Source organism: Coregonus lavaretus (genome assembly GCF_964263955.1).
Source record: "Coregonus lavaretus genome assembly, chromosome: 21".
NCBI lineage: Eukaryota > Metazoa > Chordata > Actinopteri > Salmoniformes > Salmonidae > Coregonus > Coregonus lavaretus.
This window is the reverse complement of record NC_140008.1, coordinates 38,804,887-38,821,797: the sequence shown is the minus strand read 5'-3', so window position 1 is coordinate 38,821,797 and position 16,911 is coordinate 38,804,887. Positions and strand designations below refer to the sequence as shown.

Below are 16,911 nucleotides of genomic sequence, written 5' to 3'. Positions count from 1 at the left end.
TTAACAGAAGTTCTTATCCAGAGCATACATTTCCATACCTTTTTTATGTTCTTGTTTGTACTGGTCCCCCATGGGAATCCAACCCTGGCATCTACCACCTGAGCCACACAGGACCCAACTCTCCCTGCGTTTCTTTACTGTGCAGGAATAATACTTATACCCGAAACTCTGCAGGCGATTGTGATTGGATGAGCTTCTACATAGCCTTCATACATGGCACGATAACAGGAAAACTTGATTTCCGTATAGTTCAATTAGCAATATGGCTAATCTGTCAATCCATCTGTTGAGGAACTTGTACTGAATTTTAATGAAGAATGTGTGAAGGGGAGCAGGAACGGGCTGGACCGGGCTGGCGACGCGCACCACTGGCTTGGTGCGGGGAGCAGGAACGGGCGGATCGGGCTGGCGACGCGCACCACAGGCTTGGTACGGGGAGCAGGAACGGAGCGGGCTGGCGACGCGCACCACAGGCTTGGGGCGAGGGATAGGAACAGGCCGGACCAGGCTGGCGACGCGCACCACAGGCTTGGTGCGAGGGACAGGAACAGGCCGGACCGTGCTGGCGACGCGCACCACAGGCTTGGTACGGGGAGCAGGAATGGAGCGGGCTGGCGACGCGCACCACAGGCTTGGTGCGAGGGACAGGAACAGGCCGGACCGGGCTGGCGACGCGCACCACAGGCTTGGTGCGAGGGACAGGAACGGGCCGGATCGGGCTGGCGACGCGCACCACAGGCTTGGTGCGAGGGACAGGAACAGGCCGGACCGTGCTGGCGACGCGCACCACAGGCTTGGTACGGGGAGCAGGAATGGGCCGGACCGGGCTGGCGACGCGCACCACAGGCTTGGTGTGAGGGACAGGAACAGGCCGGGCTGGACTGTGGAGACGGACTAGAGGTCTGGAGCGGAGAGCTGACACAACCCGTCCTGGCTGAATGCCTATCTCCACACCCTGTGTGTGAGGCATCAGCACAGGACGTACAGGGCTGTGCACTCGTACTGGCGCTACAGCACGTGGCACTGGCGCAGGATATCCGGGACCGAGGAGGGGTACTGGAGGCCACGAGCGTTGAGCCGGCACACTCCGTCCTGGCTACATGCCCACCTTAGCACGACACGTGCGTGGTGCTCGCACAGGACGTACAGGACTGTGCCGGAACACTCGCGGCACAGTACGTGGCTCCGCATAACCCGGAGCCTGCCCAGTCTCACGCTGCCTAGCCTGAGTACGGGGAGTTGGCTCTGCTCTACCTCTAGGCTCCGCCAACCATCCTTCCAGCCCCCCAAACCTGGTGGCCTCCTCTCCTAGATCGCCGATGCGCCCTCTAGCTGCCTCCAGCAGCCCCGTCATCCACGCCGTGTGCCCCCCCAAAAAAATTACTTGGGGTTGCCTCTCGCGTGTCCGTCGTCGGCACGGTTGGCGCCGTTTCTCCTCTCCTGCCTGGGCATTTATTTTTGCCCATGGCCCTCTGCCCGCGAATATGTCCTCCCAAGACCACCATTCGCCCACCTGGGACATCGCCAACTTCTCCTGTTTGGCACGCTGCTTGGTCCTCTCTTGGTGGGATCTTCTGTCACGATCGTTATGAGAAGCGGACCAAGGCGCAGCGTGATAGGCGTACATACTTTATTAAGTGTACACAACAAGAACAAAAACAACAAAACGATACGTGAAGTCCTAGGTAATACAACAAACCATACGGAACAAGATCCCACAATGAACTAGTGAACACAGGCTGCCTAAGTATGGTCCCCAATCAGAGACAACGAGCTACAGCTGTCTCTGATTGGGAACCACCCTGGCCAACATAGAAATAAACGATGTAGAACAAAACCCATAGAAAACTAAACATAACAAGTCCACACCCTGGCTCAACATTTAAGAGTCCCCAGAGCCAGGGCGTGACAACTCATTACATTTTGAGTGCTTAGCAGGACAGGAAAACGGTCCAATTCACTCACTTACAGTATCTAGAGAACATCCTTAGTCATTCCTACAGCCTCTGATCTGGCAGACTCACTAAACATACATGCTTTGTTTGTAAATTATATCTGTGTTGGAGTGTGCACCTGGCTATCCGTAAATAAAATACAAAACTAGAAAATGGTCTGGTTTGCTTAAATGATTTATACTTTTACTTTTAATACTTAAGTATATTTTAGCAATTACATTTACTTTTGGTACTTAAGTATATTTAAACCAAATACTTTTAGAATTTTACTCAAGTAGTATTTTACTGTGTAACTTTCACTTTTACTTGAGTCATTTTCTATTAAGGTATCTTTACTTTTACTCAAGTATGACAACGGGGTACTTCTTTCACCACTGGTCATCAGCCTATACATTCTCTCCCTACATATGGGACACTTTAGAAGATGAGGCGTGACACCATTTAGATGATGGTGATGATGCAACGTTCACTATAAGCAGGGCACTTTCCCATTTCTATGAAGCCTACAGGATGCTTTGGAAATAGAATTAGGAATTAGAATACTAGAAGGGATATGAACCTTCTTATGATGGTCTAAAGCATCAGCCATTTTGGTCAGGGACTTGGTCAAACATGGTTTGCAGTGCTGTGATAAGATATTGTGTAAAACAATGAATTTGGAGATTATCTGCATTGTATGTTTGCTAGCTATAGCCAGCCAGTTTTATAGGCATGATTCCATACATTTTTCAAATTGTGCCAATATGCCAATATTCCATTTAAACAATGCAGTCAATCCACAGCATACACTTGCTGAAATCAGTTGATGATAGGATTTAGACAAGTTTTAAATGCAACAAGTACTGATATTGTATAATATAATAACACTCACAGCTTTCTAAGAAAATACAAATGTTGACATTTACGGTCTGTTTACATATATTTTAGAGGCTATTTAGACCGAAAATGTGTATAAACCTGTATAAAATGTATTTATAATTATATGTCAATATTTTGGGGTTACAATATTTCTATTACACAACTTCTGATATTTATCATACCTTTCTTTTATTTTCTTGCAGAAGTAAAAACAGGAAATGCATCACCGATGCCTCTACTGCCATTCATTCCAATTAGACTGGTTTTGGATTTCTCCTGACGAAAATAGCTGCCTTTATCACCACCTTCTATAACTGTGAGGGATTATGACATTGACCCTTTTGTAATTTAATAGGATCTCTATGGAGTCGACCACCAGACGACATGGACAGATAAACTGTCTTTCTGTGTGTGTGTTTGTGTGTGTGTGTGTGTATGTGTGTGTGTGTGTGTGCTATATGTCATATGGAGAGAGCACCACTTTCTTCCTCACACAACATCAATAAATTAGAGTACCAGCCACACAGTGATGATATCTTTGTTATCTCATCCCAGCTAGGGAGGCCAATGGAAATGTAATTTTCTTCCATGCTTTTTTCTGTATCGTTATATCAATGCTAAGCAGGGCATTGACATGGACCATCATAAAGAGAGAGTGTAAATCACCCCTACCACTAGTGCTCTCAACAGACATATACTGTTGCTACTGCACTATAGAAAAAGCCTCTGCTCCCCATTACATTCAGCTAGCTGCAGTCTGTTTATTTTCTGTTGTCTATGATCCCTCTTTTCTCCTCTGTCTAGCATATAGCATCACTTAGGCCGTTGGTTAGAGTTTCTGTGATGTAGATAAGGCCTCTCATCCCTGACTGATATAAACCAGGCCGTTAGCTAGCTGCGCTGCTGTTGGATGTTGCGCGCTACAGATGAATAATTCAGTTGACATTAGTATGCGCAGTGTCACAGGTCTCTCTGAGCGCCTTTATGACAGCCAGCCTGCCGTCGCCTCTTGTCTGGTTAACAACCACGACCCATGGTCCTGCCGTCGCCTCTTGTCTGGTTAACAACCATGACCCATGGTCCTATAGTCGCCTCTCGTCTGGTTAACAACCACGACCCATGGTCCTGCCGTCGCCTCTTGTCTGGTTAACAACCACGACCCATGGTCCTGCAGTCGCCTCTCGTCTGGTTAACAACCATGACCCATGGTCCTGCAGTCGCCTCTCGTCTGGTTAACAACCACGACCCATGGTCCTGCAGTCGCCTCTCGTCTGGTTAACACCTACGACCCATGGTCCTGCAGTCGCCTCTCATCTGGTTAACACCTACGACCCATGGTCCCGCAGTCCACCTACACCAACCATTACTGTATGACAATAGGAGTGTGTGAGTGTGACGTGTGTGCCTGTGTGTGTGTGTGTGTGTGTGTGTGTGTGTGTGTGTGTGTGTGTGTGAGTGAGTGCATGTGGTGTGTGTTTGTGTTTGTGCGTGTGTGCGTGCGTGCATACCTGCAAACCTATCATTAGTGGTCTGAGTGAAGTGGATAAGCTACTGTGATCCATCCAGGTACCTACAGAGGTGTTAGCCTATCACGTTGTGTGAGCTTTTATCACTAATTGCCTCAGTGGATGACACAGAGTAATTATCAGGCTGACATGTAGCTCTTCAAATCTGACACTAACAGGCGCTGAGCCAGGGAGGCTTCCTATCTCTTATGCTACATGTGGCGGCGATCTGCTTTTAATAGTGCAGACATAGAGGAGGTGTGAATATAGATGTGTTGCCATGACTCTTGCCCACTGGCCTGCATGTATTCACTGAGTAGACTCTTGGACTACAACAAGTATGTATTCTGATTGCCAACAGTAGTAATATGTTGAGTGTGGCACTTGATAATCAACTGTATAATCATTCTCAATGTGGAGTGATTGACCTGTGCTCAGCCACCCTCTCCTTGCAACATGATGCAGGCAGGCAATAGATGAGAAAACAAAGTGCTGCAATAGGGTGAAGGCAGAGGTTGAATATGAGTACAGGCAGAGAGAGAGATGGAGAGAGAAGGAAAGAGAGAGAGACAGACATACAGATGTAGGATCTTAATTTGAGCCAGTTTGCTACAGCAGGAAAATAATTCTGCAGCAACAGGAAATGTGAATTATGATGTGGATTATAATGAATGGACATTTTTTGTAGGGGTTGATACATTTTCTGTTTGGGCAAATCAAGTCTGACATTTTAAAATGGAAATTACAAACTTTAGAAGCCTTTTGTAATACAATACAAGTTTGCATTTCTTGCTCTGCAGTACAAATCTCAGCAACAAAAGAGTGATCAAATTAAGATCCTACATCTGTACAGACAGACAGACATACAGACATATAGGCAGACTAGGTCTATAGTAATAGGCTGCTCCAGTGTTCTGGGTGGATATGTGGATGAGTAAATAACTTGATGATGTCACAATGCCACTTTACCAGGGATGGAGCGCTAGGGAACATTATGAGGTAACATGTTGCCACGGAAACACACTTCTAACATAATCCCAGACCACATTAAAATTGTTAGACAAGCTCAGGTAGAGCGTGTTAGCTACATCTCTCAACCTATAACTGATTTGATTGATTACAGCAGTACACTACCCTAGCGTGTTATGGGTCAGACACTTAGTGACCCTGTCACTCTGGTCTCTCCTTGGGAGCAACGAAAGGAGACCCATAAACATAAAAAGAAACCCAAGGAGAAGAGCATCCCTCCAGCCCTGACCTTTCTTCAGCTGTGTACACTGCTGAGCTGCGTCAGGATGAAGAAGACACCATTTGATCCCTCCCAGAGTGGTGAGGGGAGAAAGGCAACAACGATACACGATACGAACAACAATAGTGACTCTGATACTGGTGAGTGTGAGGAGGTGTATATTGACTAGTGCTGCTACATAGTACAATTATTTAGGCTTCACTTGGAAAAAAAAACATAATGTGTCTTGGAAATGTTTCACTTACAGGCTCTGACTATTCTGCAGGTGATGTGAAAAGGATCAAGGACAAGAGTAAAGGAAAGGTTCGGAGAGAGAAAGTTTGGATTGAAGTTCAGAAATCTCCTGAGTGGCGCAGTGGTCTAAGGCACTGCATCGCAGTGCTAACTGTGCCACTAGAGATCCTGGTTCGAATCCAGGCTCTGTCGCAGCCGGCCGCGACCGGGAGACTCATGGGCGGCGCACAATTGGCCCAGCGTCGTCCAGGGTAGGGGAGGGAATGGCCGGCAGGGATGTAGCTCAGTTGATAGAGCATGGCGTTTGCAACGCCAGGGTTGTGGGTTCGATTCCCACGTGGGGCCAGTATAATTTTTTTTATAATATATGTATTCACTAACTGTAAGTCGCTCTGGATAAGAGCGTCTGCTAAATGACTAAAATGTAAATCTCAGGACCACAAACGCAGAACGACACTGGAAACAGAAAAAGACAATAAACAAAGATCTAACTCGGTAAGACATCCAAACCTGCTTATCAATGAGGATTTGCCAATGCATTTGATAATTGATAATGACCACAATAAGGAAAACACAGTATATTGTGTTGAATTTGATACTGCTTGACAAATGTGATAATGTCACAATGCCCCTTCGGATGGGGTAGGCCCTACTAGTTAAAAAGTCTTAACGGAATCCATGGAACGTCCCAACTCTGACCTTACCCCCATTGAAGTTGAAATTGAAATGGTTAGGGTAAGGGTAGAGGTAAGGTTAGGGTTTAGGGTAGGGATGTCTCAAGGATCTCGGATAGCACTAACCCTAGTTATTATTGGGTAACATTTTGCCATGGAAACACACTAGAGCTCATTGGCTATTGATATTGTAGTTTGAAATATCAGTAGATTTCTAACTGATGTACTGATTGTGACCCTGAGGTCTCCCCTGTGGAGAAAGCAAAGGAGACCAAGCAGAAAGAGAAGAAGCAGAGCATCTATCCAGCTGTGGCGGCCCTGCAGCTGTTCACTCTCTTCTGCTGTGGAGGGAAAGTCAAGCTGAAGAAAACTCGTGCCTCTCAGTACAGACAGAGTAAAAAGGACCAGGACGAAGATACTGCATCTGATACTGGTGAGTATTATGGGTTGTCTGTTGATTAGATATAGAATGATATTGCTCCACTTGGAAAGATGTGTCTTCAAAATCAAAATGTCTAAACAGGCTCAGACTGGTCTGGAGGAGATGTTACAACCAAAAAGGTCAAGGACAAGAGTAATGGAAAGGTAGGGAGGGAGAAAGACTGGACTGAAGTCCAGCTATTGAAATCATCTCAAGACCACGAACACAGAAGTACAACACCAGAAACAGACAAGGGAACTCATTTGGGACAAAGACCGAACTCTGTGAGACAAGCAAACATGCTGTATCATATTTTATCGTGAGCAAAATATCTTTCCCATAATGTTTTATCATTGGGTATTGCAATTGTCTTATGCAGGCAAATCAAAGGACACCCCGGCAAGTGAAGACCTATGTGGAGGAAATATACATAAGACCTGACTCTCCGACTCTACCACGTGCCCACGTAAGTTACTGAAACCTGACTTACTATACGGACAGACAGAGATTCACACATCCAGGCAGTTTCCCCTCTGACCTCAACCTAACCCCCCTCTTCCTCCGGGTAGAGCTCCCTCTCCCAGTTCTCCCTGGCTAGGAACCTGGCCATCCTCCCGCTGGAGTGGCAGCTACCTGGAGTCCCTCTGACCACCTCGTCTATGGCAACTAGGACAGAGAGAAAGCCATCCACTACCAACACTTCGACACAGGCGCAGACAGAAACACAGACAACAGATATGAACACAGACACACAGACCACTGCCACCTCTCAGATACATATCTCCATGGTGACCACCCAGTCATCAGAGACCATGACAGAGGTTCACACATCAGACTCAAGCACCCAAAACTCCACTCCTGACATGGCACTGACCCCTGAGAGCACTAAGGACATGATCGCTACTGATGAGGATGTGAAGGATGACTCTGCTGAAGATTTGATCTCCACCCTAACAGACACCTCTATGGAGAAATCCGTCCAGTAGGCCTAATGAACATTTCAATATAGCAAAAGCTATACTATGATCAATTAATAAAAACAGTTAATATTTCTGCAGCAAATGTTCACTACTGTTGATATGTGAAGCAGCATGCTTAGGTTAGGCATATGTGTTTGAATTCACCAAAAATTATAAATAAACCAAAAATATATCAAACCACTACAGGTAGGGGAGAGTGAATACATCAGCATTGAGTTCATTTGGTCAATAATGTTCTATGGGCATATTACATTCTGTAATATATGAAATAACAATCACCCACAGTGAATACAAAGCAGACATGTTCTATTTTCTCCCTCCGTCCTTCCCTCCCATGTCCTGATGAGGTTTAGATTGTCTTGTTATCCACCCATTCAACTGTTTAGCATTTTAATAACGCCTCGCAATCTCAGGGCCTAATTATTTTTGATTCACATGCTTAAAATAGAGCCCACATATCACCACATATCTGAGCTGCCTGAAGGTGCTGTGTTACTGGTGGGTTTCCAACAGATTACAGGGAGATTGGTGAAATAAGTCAACCTAAATAGGGACGATAGGAACATTATGTTTTCACACATCATGATGTAGTCCTTGTAAGATAACTCTGGAGCGTGATCTTGTCGTTTTATCACCTTGAAGGGTGACAGAATAGTGAGCTTTATCCATGACTTTGAGAATTTCTGTCAAACTGCACTTTTCTGTCTCTGTCATGCCTGCGGTCACCAAATGTACAGCCTCCCCAGAGCTGCATATTCCAGTGGCCTACATGCATGGATAATGAGCTGAGAGAAGTAGTTGCAGCACATCGTTTTAGGCTACAGCCAAGCTCTATCTTTAACCTGAGAAACATCTTAGTCCTACATGAGTGCACTCTCCACAACAAAGACCAGCCTGACATCAACATACAGTACAGAGACTGATCATATACTCCCGAGTGGCGCAGTGGTCTAAGGCACTGCATCGCAGTGCTAGCTGTGCCACTAGAGGTCCAGGCTCTGTCGCAGCCGGCCGCGACCGGGAGAAACATGGGCGGCGCACAATTGGTCCAGTATCGTCCAAGGTAGGGGAGGGTTTGGCCGGCAGCGATGTGGGTTCGTTTCCCACGGGGGGCCAGTATGAAAAAAACACAAAAAAACATGTATGCATTCACTAACTGTAAGTCGCTCTGGATAAGAGCGTCTGCTAAATGACTAAAATGTAAATGATGGCAGCTGGTTCTTTTGTGGCAGGGCTGAAATGCAGTGTAAATGTTTTTTGGGGATTAAGTTCATTTTCATGGCAAAGAGGGACTTTGCAATTAATTGCAATTCATCTGATCGCTCTTCATGACATTCTGGAGTATATGCAAATTGCCATCATCAAAACTGAGGCAGCAGACTTTGTGAAAATTAGTATTTTTGTCATTCTCAAAACTTTTGACCACGACTGTATGTACTGACATGTATGTGTAACTGATATATGCACACACACACGACATGTTCATGTTTCTAAATGTATGTCAATTGTATTTTGTCTGTAATGTCTTGTTCGTTATGTGTCGGACCCCAGTAAGACTAGCTGTCACCATTGATGTCAGCTAATGGGGATCCTAATAAATCAAATCAAATCAAGAGGGGATAGGCTGTGCTCAGTAAACTGACTACAGTGTGCAAGCCCACCTCCTGTCCTGACTGAGCAATTGATTTCTCCAGTCTCTGAAAACTGCATTAGCCAAAACACATTGGTCGAGAGAAGGTCAGTGCCATCATGATGATGGAACGACAAGTTCACTAAACCCAGCATTCAATCACACAGGCATATGCATGCACGTACACACACGCACAAACGCAGGCAGATAGGCAGGAATGCATGCACGCACATACACATATATTTGTGTATTGATTCTGATATTACAACACCTTGCACTATTCACTGAGATAACACCACTAGACCAGAGTCCCAAGGTACAGTATATGATTCCCCGTCCTACCTAGTTCTGCTTGGTTTAATGTTTGAAGTTAAAATGTTTATCCTGTAAATGTATAATTGACTTCATGCCGGCTGTGACCACAGTGGTGGAGGTCATAACACAGAGACATGGCTGCCTTTATTTGTTTAGCTACTGGCCCTCACTAAAAGGAATCCAATAAGCCATCAGGATGCACCCTGTGGCCATACAAGTGTTTAGGGGTCTGAAAGGAAGACTAGGTAGAGTGCGTAAACACACTGACAGACACACATAGAAGAAAACACACATCGTCCCTCTATAGAACACTTACTACCAACACACCCACCTGTACATTAACCCTCTGAAACACATACACACACCCTGCATTTATCTGGCCACCAGTGGCGGCTCCTGAAAAAATTCTCAAGGGGGGCAATTTTTCTGATGATTTAGGTGACCTACACACATTTTAAAAAAGATATGTCCAGCAACAACATGAAGACAGGGGCAGCATATAAGTCAATGCCAGAAGCATTTATTGACTGATCTCAAAAGTGTTGGCTTACAAAAGCAAAATAAGTTATCACAGTAAAAATAATCAAGGGTGTTCTTTCACATTCCTCAACACTGCATAAACAATATGCATTTCCATAAACAAATGAAATATCAGCTGAAAATACAGCATCTTGGTATTTGTTCAGATTGCAGGATCAACAAGAGCTTTTACCACATTTTTTGCCTCATGGTTGAATTGGAAATATGTGCACCTGAGCATAATTCACAACAAGCAAGCAGGAGCTTTTGATAGAGGCTACTGAAAACATTGATGCAAGTTATTGGTAATAAGACATTTTTATAGACTTCCATATTCTGCCCTCTTGTATAGATTTGTGAAAATGAACAGTGATAGACATTTTGCCTGAAAACAGAATTTGAAAATAATTTCTAGAAAAGGTAAACACAGCTATCTGTATGGCTTTGTTAAAATGAACAACCATATTCTGGCCAATTGTATAGATTTGTAAATATGAACAACCATATTCTGGCCAATTGTATAGATTTGTAAAAATGAACATGAACAGATTTTTTTTTTTTTTTTACTTTTTTTAAAATGAAAAATAACTATTTTAAACAACATCAACTGTGAACTGATTTGGGCGTGTGAGTGTTAAAGAGACAGACAGGGAGGGACAAAGAGAGAGAGAGGCTACATTACTTGTACTGAAACTGTTCTCTTCTCTCTTTCAATGCAGCAAAGCGGTCAATGACTTTCTCATTGAAATCAGGCATGCTGAGGACTAGTTCCCTCTCCATGGAAAGCATGGCCAGTGCATTCAGACGTTCCTGGCCCATTGAATTTCGCAGGAATGTCTTCACTCGTGTCAAAGTTGAGAAACATCTCTCAGCTTCAGCTGTTGTCATGGGAGTAGTTATGAGGATGTTCAACAGAGTCACAGTCTCAGAGAACGTCTCCTGGAGGTTGTAGCTCATGAGAACCTGGTACAGTGCCAGTGCACCACAGTTTGACTTTCACGTCGTCGGCAAAAAGACCGTTCAGTCTCTCCAAAAGCACACTGGCGATTGAGACTGAGGTTGATTCCGAGATGGGAAGGAACTCAAAAAAGCGCTCCTGCACTTTGTGGTTGCTATCTATGTACCTCAGCACAAGCACCAGCTGTGTCTGTGTAGAAACGTCCGTGGTCTCGTCAGCTTGGATAGCTACGAAGTTCGCCGACTTCACCTCCTCCACAATATGTTCCCTCATGACCGCTAGCATACACTCCAGTAGCTCGTTTTGAATGGTCTTTGATGTGAACTTCTTTCAACGAGACAATCGAGTTGCACTGAACGCTAGCCATGTTGATAGTAGTACGTGAATTGATTGACGCTGCTACCCGCTCTTTTCTTAGTTACGTTCATGGTTATGTTACGTATGACGAAAGCGCGTAAGTGCAAGCCCTCAGAAACCCATAGAGATTGTATTGAAAGCTCTGATATTTGAAAAAAAAAGATTTTACATGATAGTCTATGAGAGACCCCTGGGCGATTTTCAACCTGACTGAAATCGCCCCAAAAGGGGCGGGGCCATTTGAAGCACGACTTTAGCCTGATTGGACATTTAGTGGCAGATCAGACATCTAGATTAGAACACTGATAACTACTGTTGCCGTGATATAATTGATTAGAAAAAAAATCCCTTCCTTTTCCCGTTTGGCAGTGCGTCGCCCATATCGCCCTAATGAACACACCGCCCCTGCTCTGGAGAGCCCTGCGGTTGCGGACGGTGCAGTTGTTGTACCAGGCAGTGATAGGCAGTGTACAGTGCTATGGTGATTGCGTCATCTGTGGATCTGTTGGGGCGGTATGCAGATTGTAGTGGGTCTCAGGTGTCGGGTAAGGTGGAGGTGATATGGTCCTTAACTAGCCTTTCAAAGCACTTCATGATGACAGAAGTGAGTGCTACGGGGCGATAGTCATTTAGTTCAGTTACCTTCCGAACCTGTGAATGAAGTTAACGAGAACATCTTAAAGAAATAAAGGGAAGACAAATGGAGTACTTGAAGAAAAACACAAACACAAACAATGCCAAGGTTGCGCTCCCATCCCAAGTGGATAGGACTGCTGACAATGGCAAGAACTCCGCCCGCAAAATGAGAGGAACATTTAAAGCCAAAAGGAGGATATGTATATGGGAAAAAGGGCTGGGGCAGCTGTTGTTGTTTTGCTGTAAATAGATCTAAGAGGCAAAGAGAACTCCCTGAAGCTCCAGTCAACTGAATGCTGATTATAATCTGTCTGACATGATTGAAAACTGTCCCCATCTCTTACTCCCCTCCCTTCTGCTCCTCTCTGTCTCTCTCTCCGGCTCTACTATCACTCCCTCCATCCCTCTCCCTCTCTCTCGCTTTCTCTATTTCAATTTCTCCTATCGGTGCATGGTGATCCGGTGAGTAACAGTGTATGAAGTAGCCCGTTGCCATGGCGTCAGATGCCAGCCACATGCTGGAGGCAGCCTTGGAGCAAATGGATGACATTATCGCTGGTAAGCTTCTATTTTATTAAGACCTCCTCAAAGACAACCCGGCTTGCAATTACTGCTCTCTTTAGACTGGTATTTGGTAATGTCTTGAAGGTTTCATTGAGATTTAAATATATTAACTTAGAGTAGGAATGTTACATTTTGTTCAGTTCTTTCTAAGCATAATCAAAATAAATTGTGTACTTTGGATTTTAGTTGAAATGATGAAAGGAAAGTTCCTCTTAGGATCTTGAAGTTTGAGATACTGGGATTAAGCTTGTTCCAACTAGAGCAGATTTACTTGGGGAAACTCAGCAGGTTTTGAATAGATGGTCCTTGTCAGTAGGCTACTGTACATCAACCATTCTGCTAGTCTTTTACGCTGCCTCTCTTCTTCCCCCACCTGGTCTATTCCATGTATACTCTATCATTTATATTACATTTCCATTTTGGTCATTTAGCAGACACTCTTATCCAGAGCAATTTACAGTCAGTGCATTCAACTAAGGTCGATAAAACAACCACATATCAATGTCATAGAATGAAAAAAACGTTCCTCAATAAAGCAGATATCAGCAAAATCAGTGCTAGCAAGAAAGACAAATACAACATCCTTGTCTGTAGTTGTCCACCACACTCTATAACTAGCTCTCTTTCCATATTGTTCAGCTCTCCATGTTTTCTTACAGGGGTGATACATTTCAGTCACCACTGTTTGTCATAACCATAGCAGGATATCAGATGACTCTGTTGGGGTTCCTGTAAGGGGCACAAGACAAACGGCTCTAATAATAGAGATAGCATAGTGCTAATGACCCCCAGTACACTGCAAGACAGAGAAAACCATGACATCACCCATAGAGATGGTCATACAGGCTAACATATTGCTAATAATGCTAACAATTCCTGTAATAGGCCTACAGCTAAGGTGACATGAGATCATGAATATATATCTGTGCAGACTAGTGCAATATTTAAAAGACCATCAGAGCACAGCACTTTGACACACTGCCTTTACTCAGAGAAGCAGTCAACACACCATGCAATGTCCCTACAATATCCCTATAGGGAACACTTGAGTTTTCAAAGCTGACAGCGTTCAGGCACTGTTGAAGCTAGCGTTGTAGTGGGAGGGTGCCCTCCAGTGGTTATGCTAGGTAGCAGTTGGATGTTTTCAATTATTTCACACATTATGTTGATGTATTCAGGTGACTCACATTGGAAATTCAAACTGGCATGATATATTCATCAGCACATAATACTTTCACTCAGCAATCCTAACCGCCTGTTTGTGGAGCAGTCACATACAATATAGTCAACAGCAAACAGTTTATAGTAATCTGATTTCAGAAAATCAAAACAAGTCAAAATGGATTGTTAGACTCTGGGATAGCTAGTTTTAAGGCTCTGATGGCTGTATCACCCCTATGATCTTTGCCCTAACCATAACTTGAATCTAAATTATTTCATTTTATTGGCAGGAGGGTTCTGCGAGGCCTTCTTGAAGTTTGGGGCCCAAGGTTACCACTCCCAGGGTTCGAACTCTGCCCCCACCTTTGCCCTCACCTCAGCCATTAACCCCAACATCAGGGTGCTGCAGCTGGTAGAGGATCTCAGGGTAGCCCTGGAGGGCCAGGTGGACCAGGAGGAGCATGAGTCCATGAGCAGACAGGTCCCCATGGACACAGCACACACCCTGTTAGATTGGCTGGAGAAGGGAGGGGTGAGTAGCTTCAACACAGCCTAAACTCACTTCACACACTAAACTGGCTAGTGTGGTGTATTTATTCAGGAAACCTTGTTACTGGGTTCTATTGAGCATATGAACCATCTTTCAGAAGGGGGGGGGGGGGGATTATGGGGTGGAATAGAGACAAAAATAACAAAGTGATAGTGTTTGTGTAGGAGACGGAGAGGGATAAAAAGAGAGAGACAGACAGAAAGCAAGAGAGAGAGAGAGAGAGAGAGAGAGAGACAGAGAATAAAAGAGAGAGAGAGAGAGAGAGAGGGGAGGAGAAGAAAGGGAGGGAGAGGAGCCAGCTGGCGTGGTCTGAGTCGTAGTGCTGCAGTCTGATATTAGAGACTAGCCACTTCTCAGCCTGCCTCTGTCTGGGCTCCAAACCACACAGCCAGGGTCCGACCTAGACACAGCAAACCATAGGGTCCCCACTACAGTCTCTCTGCAGCAAGAGAGAGAGTAGGAGGGGAAGAGGAGGAAGAAGCAGATAGAAGGATTCAAGGGGATTAACAGTGATAAAGTATCTTTCTTTCAGAAGCTCTGTTAAGTTTCTGAGCTCTTCTCTCTCTCTCTCTCTCTCTCTCTCTCTCTCTCTCTCTCTCTCTCTCTCTCTCTCTTTCTCTTTCTCTTTCTCTCTCTCTCTCTCTCTCTCTCTCTCTCTCTCTCTCTCTCTCTCTCTCTCTCTCTCTCTCTCTAGGATAAGTTACAGTGTAGAGTTTGAGGAAGAAAATAGTCAAAGCTACAATGGGCCAACAGAATGGAGTATAACATAGATTTCTATAAGCATGTTGCCTGGCTGAAAAAGGTTAGAGACTTTTTGAGGTTTCACTTTCATGCTTTTCCCTGCTTATATATCTGTACTGCATCTGTATAGAGGAATCTGGTTATTGTTATTGTACACAGACAGGGAAATCCCTTGCATACTGGAGATGCACATGGAGAAAGACTTGTGTTGTGGAGTTGTTCATTGTAACACAGTTGATTGATAGTACAGACTCATCTGTTTTGACCGTAAACTGGAAAGTTCTGTGTCATAGTAGTCACCTGTTCTATTGTCTGTCATTTCTGCACCTTCACAGAACAAGGCCCTTCAATTAACAGTTGGTATGGGAAAAGCTTGGCAATTGTTGAAGAGCAACAGGTAGCATTCAATAAAACATGGTAACCACCTTTCTGGAAAACACTTTGAACTCTCATATTACATTTACATTTTAGTCAATTAACAGAAGTTCTTATCCAGAGCATACATTTCCATACCTTTTTTATTTTCTTGTTTGTACTGGTCCCCCATGGGAATCCAACCCTGGCATCTACCACCTGAGCCACACAGGACCCAACTCTCCCTGCGTTTCTTTACTGTGCAGAAATAATACTTATACCCGAAACTCTGCAGGCGATTGTGATTGGATGAGCTTCTACATAGCCTTCATACATGGCACGATAACAGGAAAACTTGATTTCCGTATAGTTCAATTAGCAATATGGCTAATCTGTCAATCCATCTGTTGAGGAACTTGTACTGAATTTTAATGAAGAATGTGTGAAGGGGAGCAGGAACGGGCTGGACCGGGCTGGCGACGCGCACCACTGGCTTGGTGCGGGGAGCAGGAACGGGCGGATCGGGCTGGCGACGCGCACCACAGGCTTGGTACGGGGAGCAGGAACGGAGCGGGCTGGCGACGCGCACCACAGGCTTGGGGCGAGGGATAGGAACAGGCCGGACCGGGCTGGCGACGCGCACCACAGGCTTGGTGCGAGGGACAGGAACAGGCCGGACCGTGCTGGCGACGCGCACCACAGGCTTGGTACGGGGAGCAGGAACGGAGCGGGCTGGCGACGCGCACCAAAGGCTTGGTGCGAGGGACAGGAACAGGCCGGACCGGGCTGGCGACGTGCACCACAGGCTTGGTGCAAGGGACAGAAACGGGCCGGATCGGGCTGGCGACGCGCACCACAGGCTTGGTACGGGGAGCAGGAACGGAGCGGGCTGGCGACGCGCACCACAGGCTTGGTGCGAGGGACAGGAACAGGCCGGACCGTGCTGGCGACGCGCACCACAGGCTTGGTACGGGGAGCAGGAATGGGCCGGACCGGGCTGGCGACGCGCACCACAGGCTTGGTGTGAGGGACAGGAACAGGCCGGGCTGGACTGTGGAGACGGACTAGAGGTCTGGAGCGGAGAGCTGACACAACCCGTCCTGGCTGAATGCCTATCTCCACACCCTGTGTGTGAGGCATCAGCACAGGACGTACAGGGCTGTGCACTCGTACTGGCGCTACAGCACGTGGCACTGGCGCAGGATATCCGGGACCGAGGAGGGGTACTGGAGGCCACGAGCGTTGAGCCG

At 45.7% G+C, this 16,911-nt stretch overlaps 1 long non-coding RNA gene across 1 annotated transcript; it reads left to right on the top strand.

Annotated features, from left to right (window-relative positions):
- The first annotated feature begins 14,362 nt into the window (after positions 1-14,362).
- On the top strand, positions 14,363-15,783 carry LOC311148434. Its single transcript, XR_014614902.1, has 3 exons — positions 14,363-14,548; positions 15,261-15,368; positions 15,643-15,783. It is a non-coding gene; the product is annotated as an uncharacterized lncRNA (long non-coding RNA).
- Positions 15,784-16,911: the final 1,128 nt, after the last annotated feature.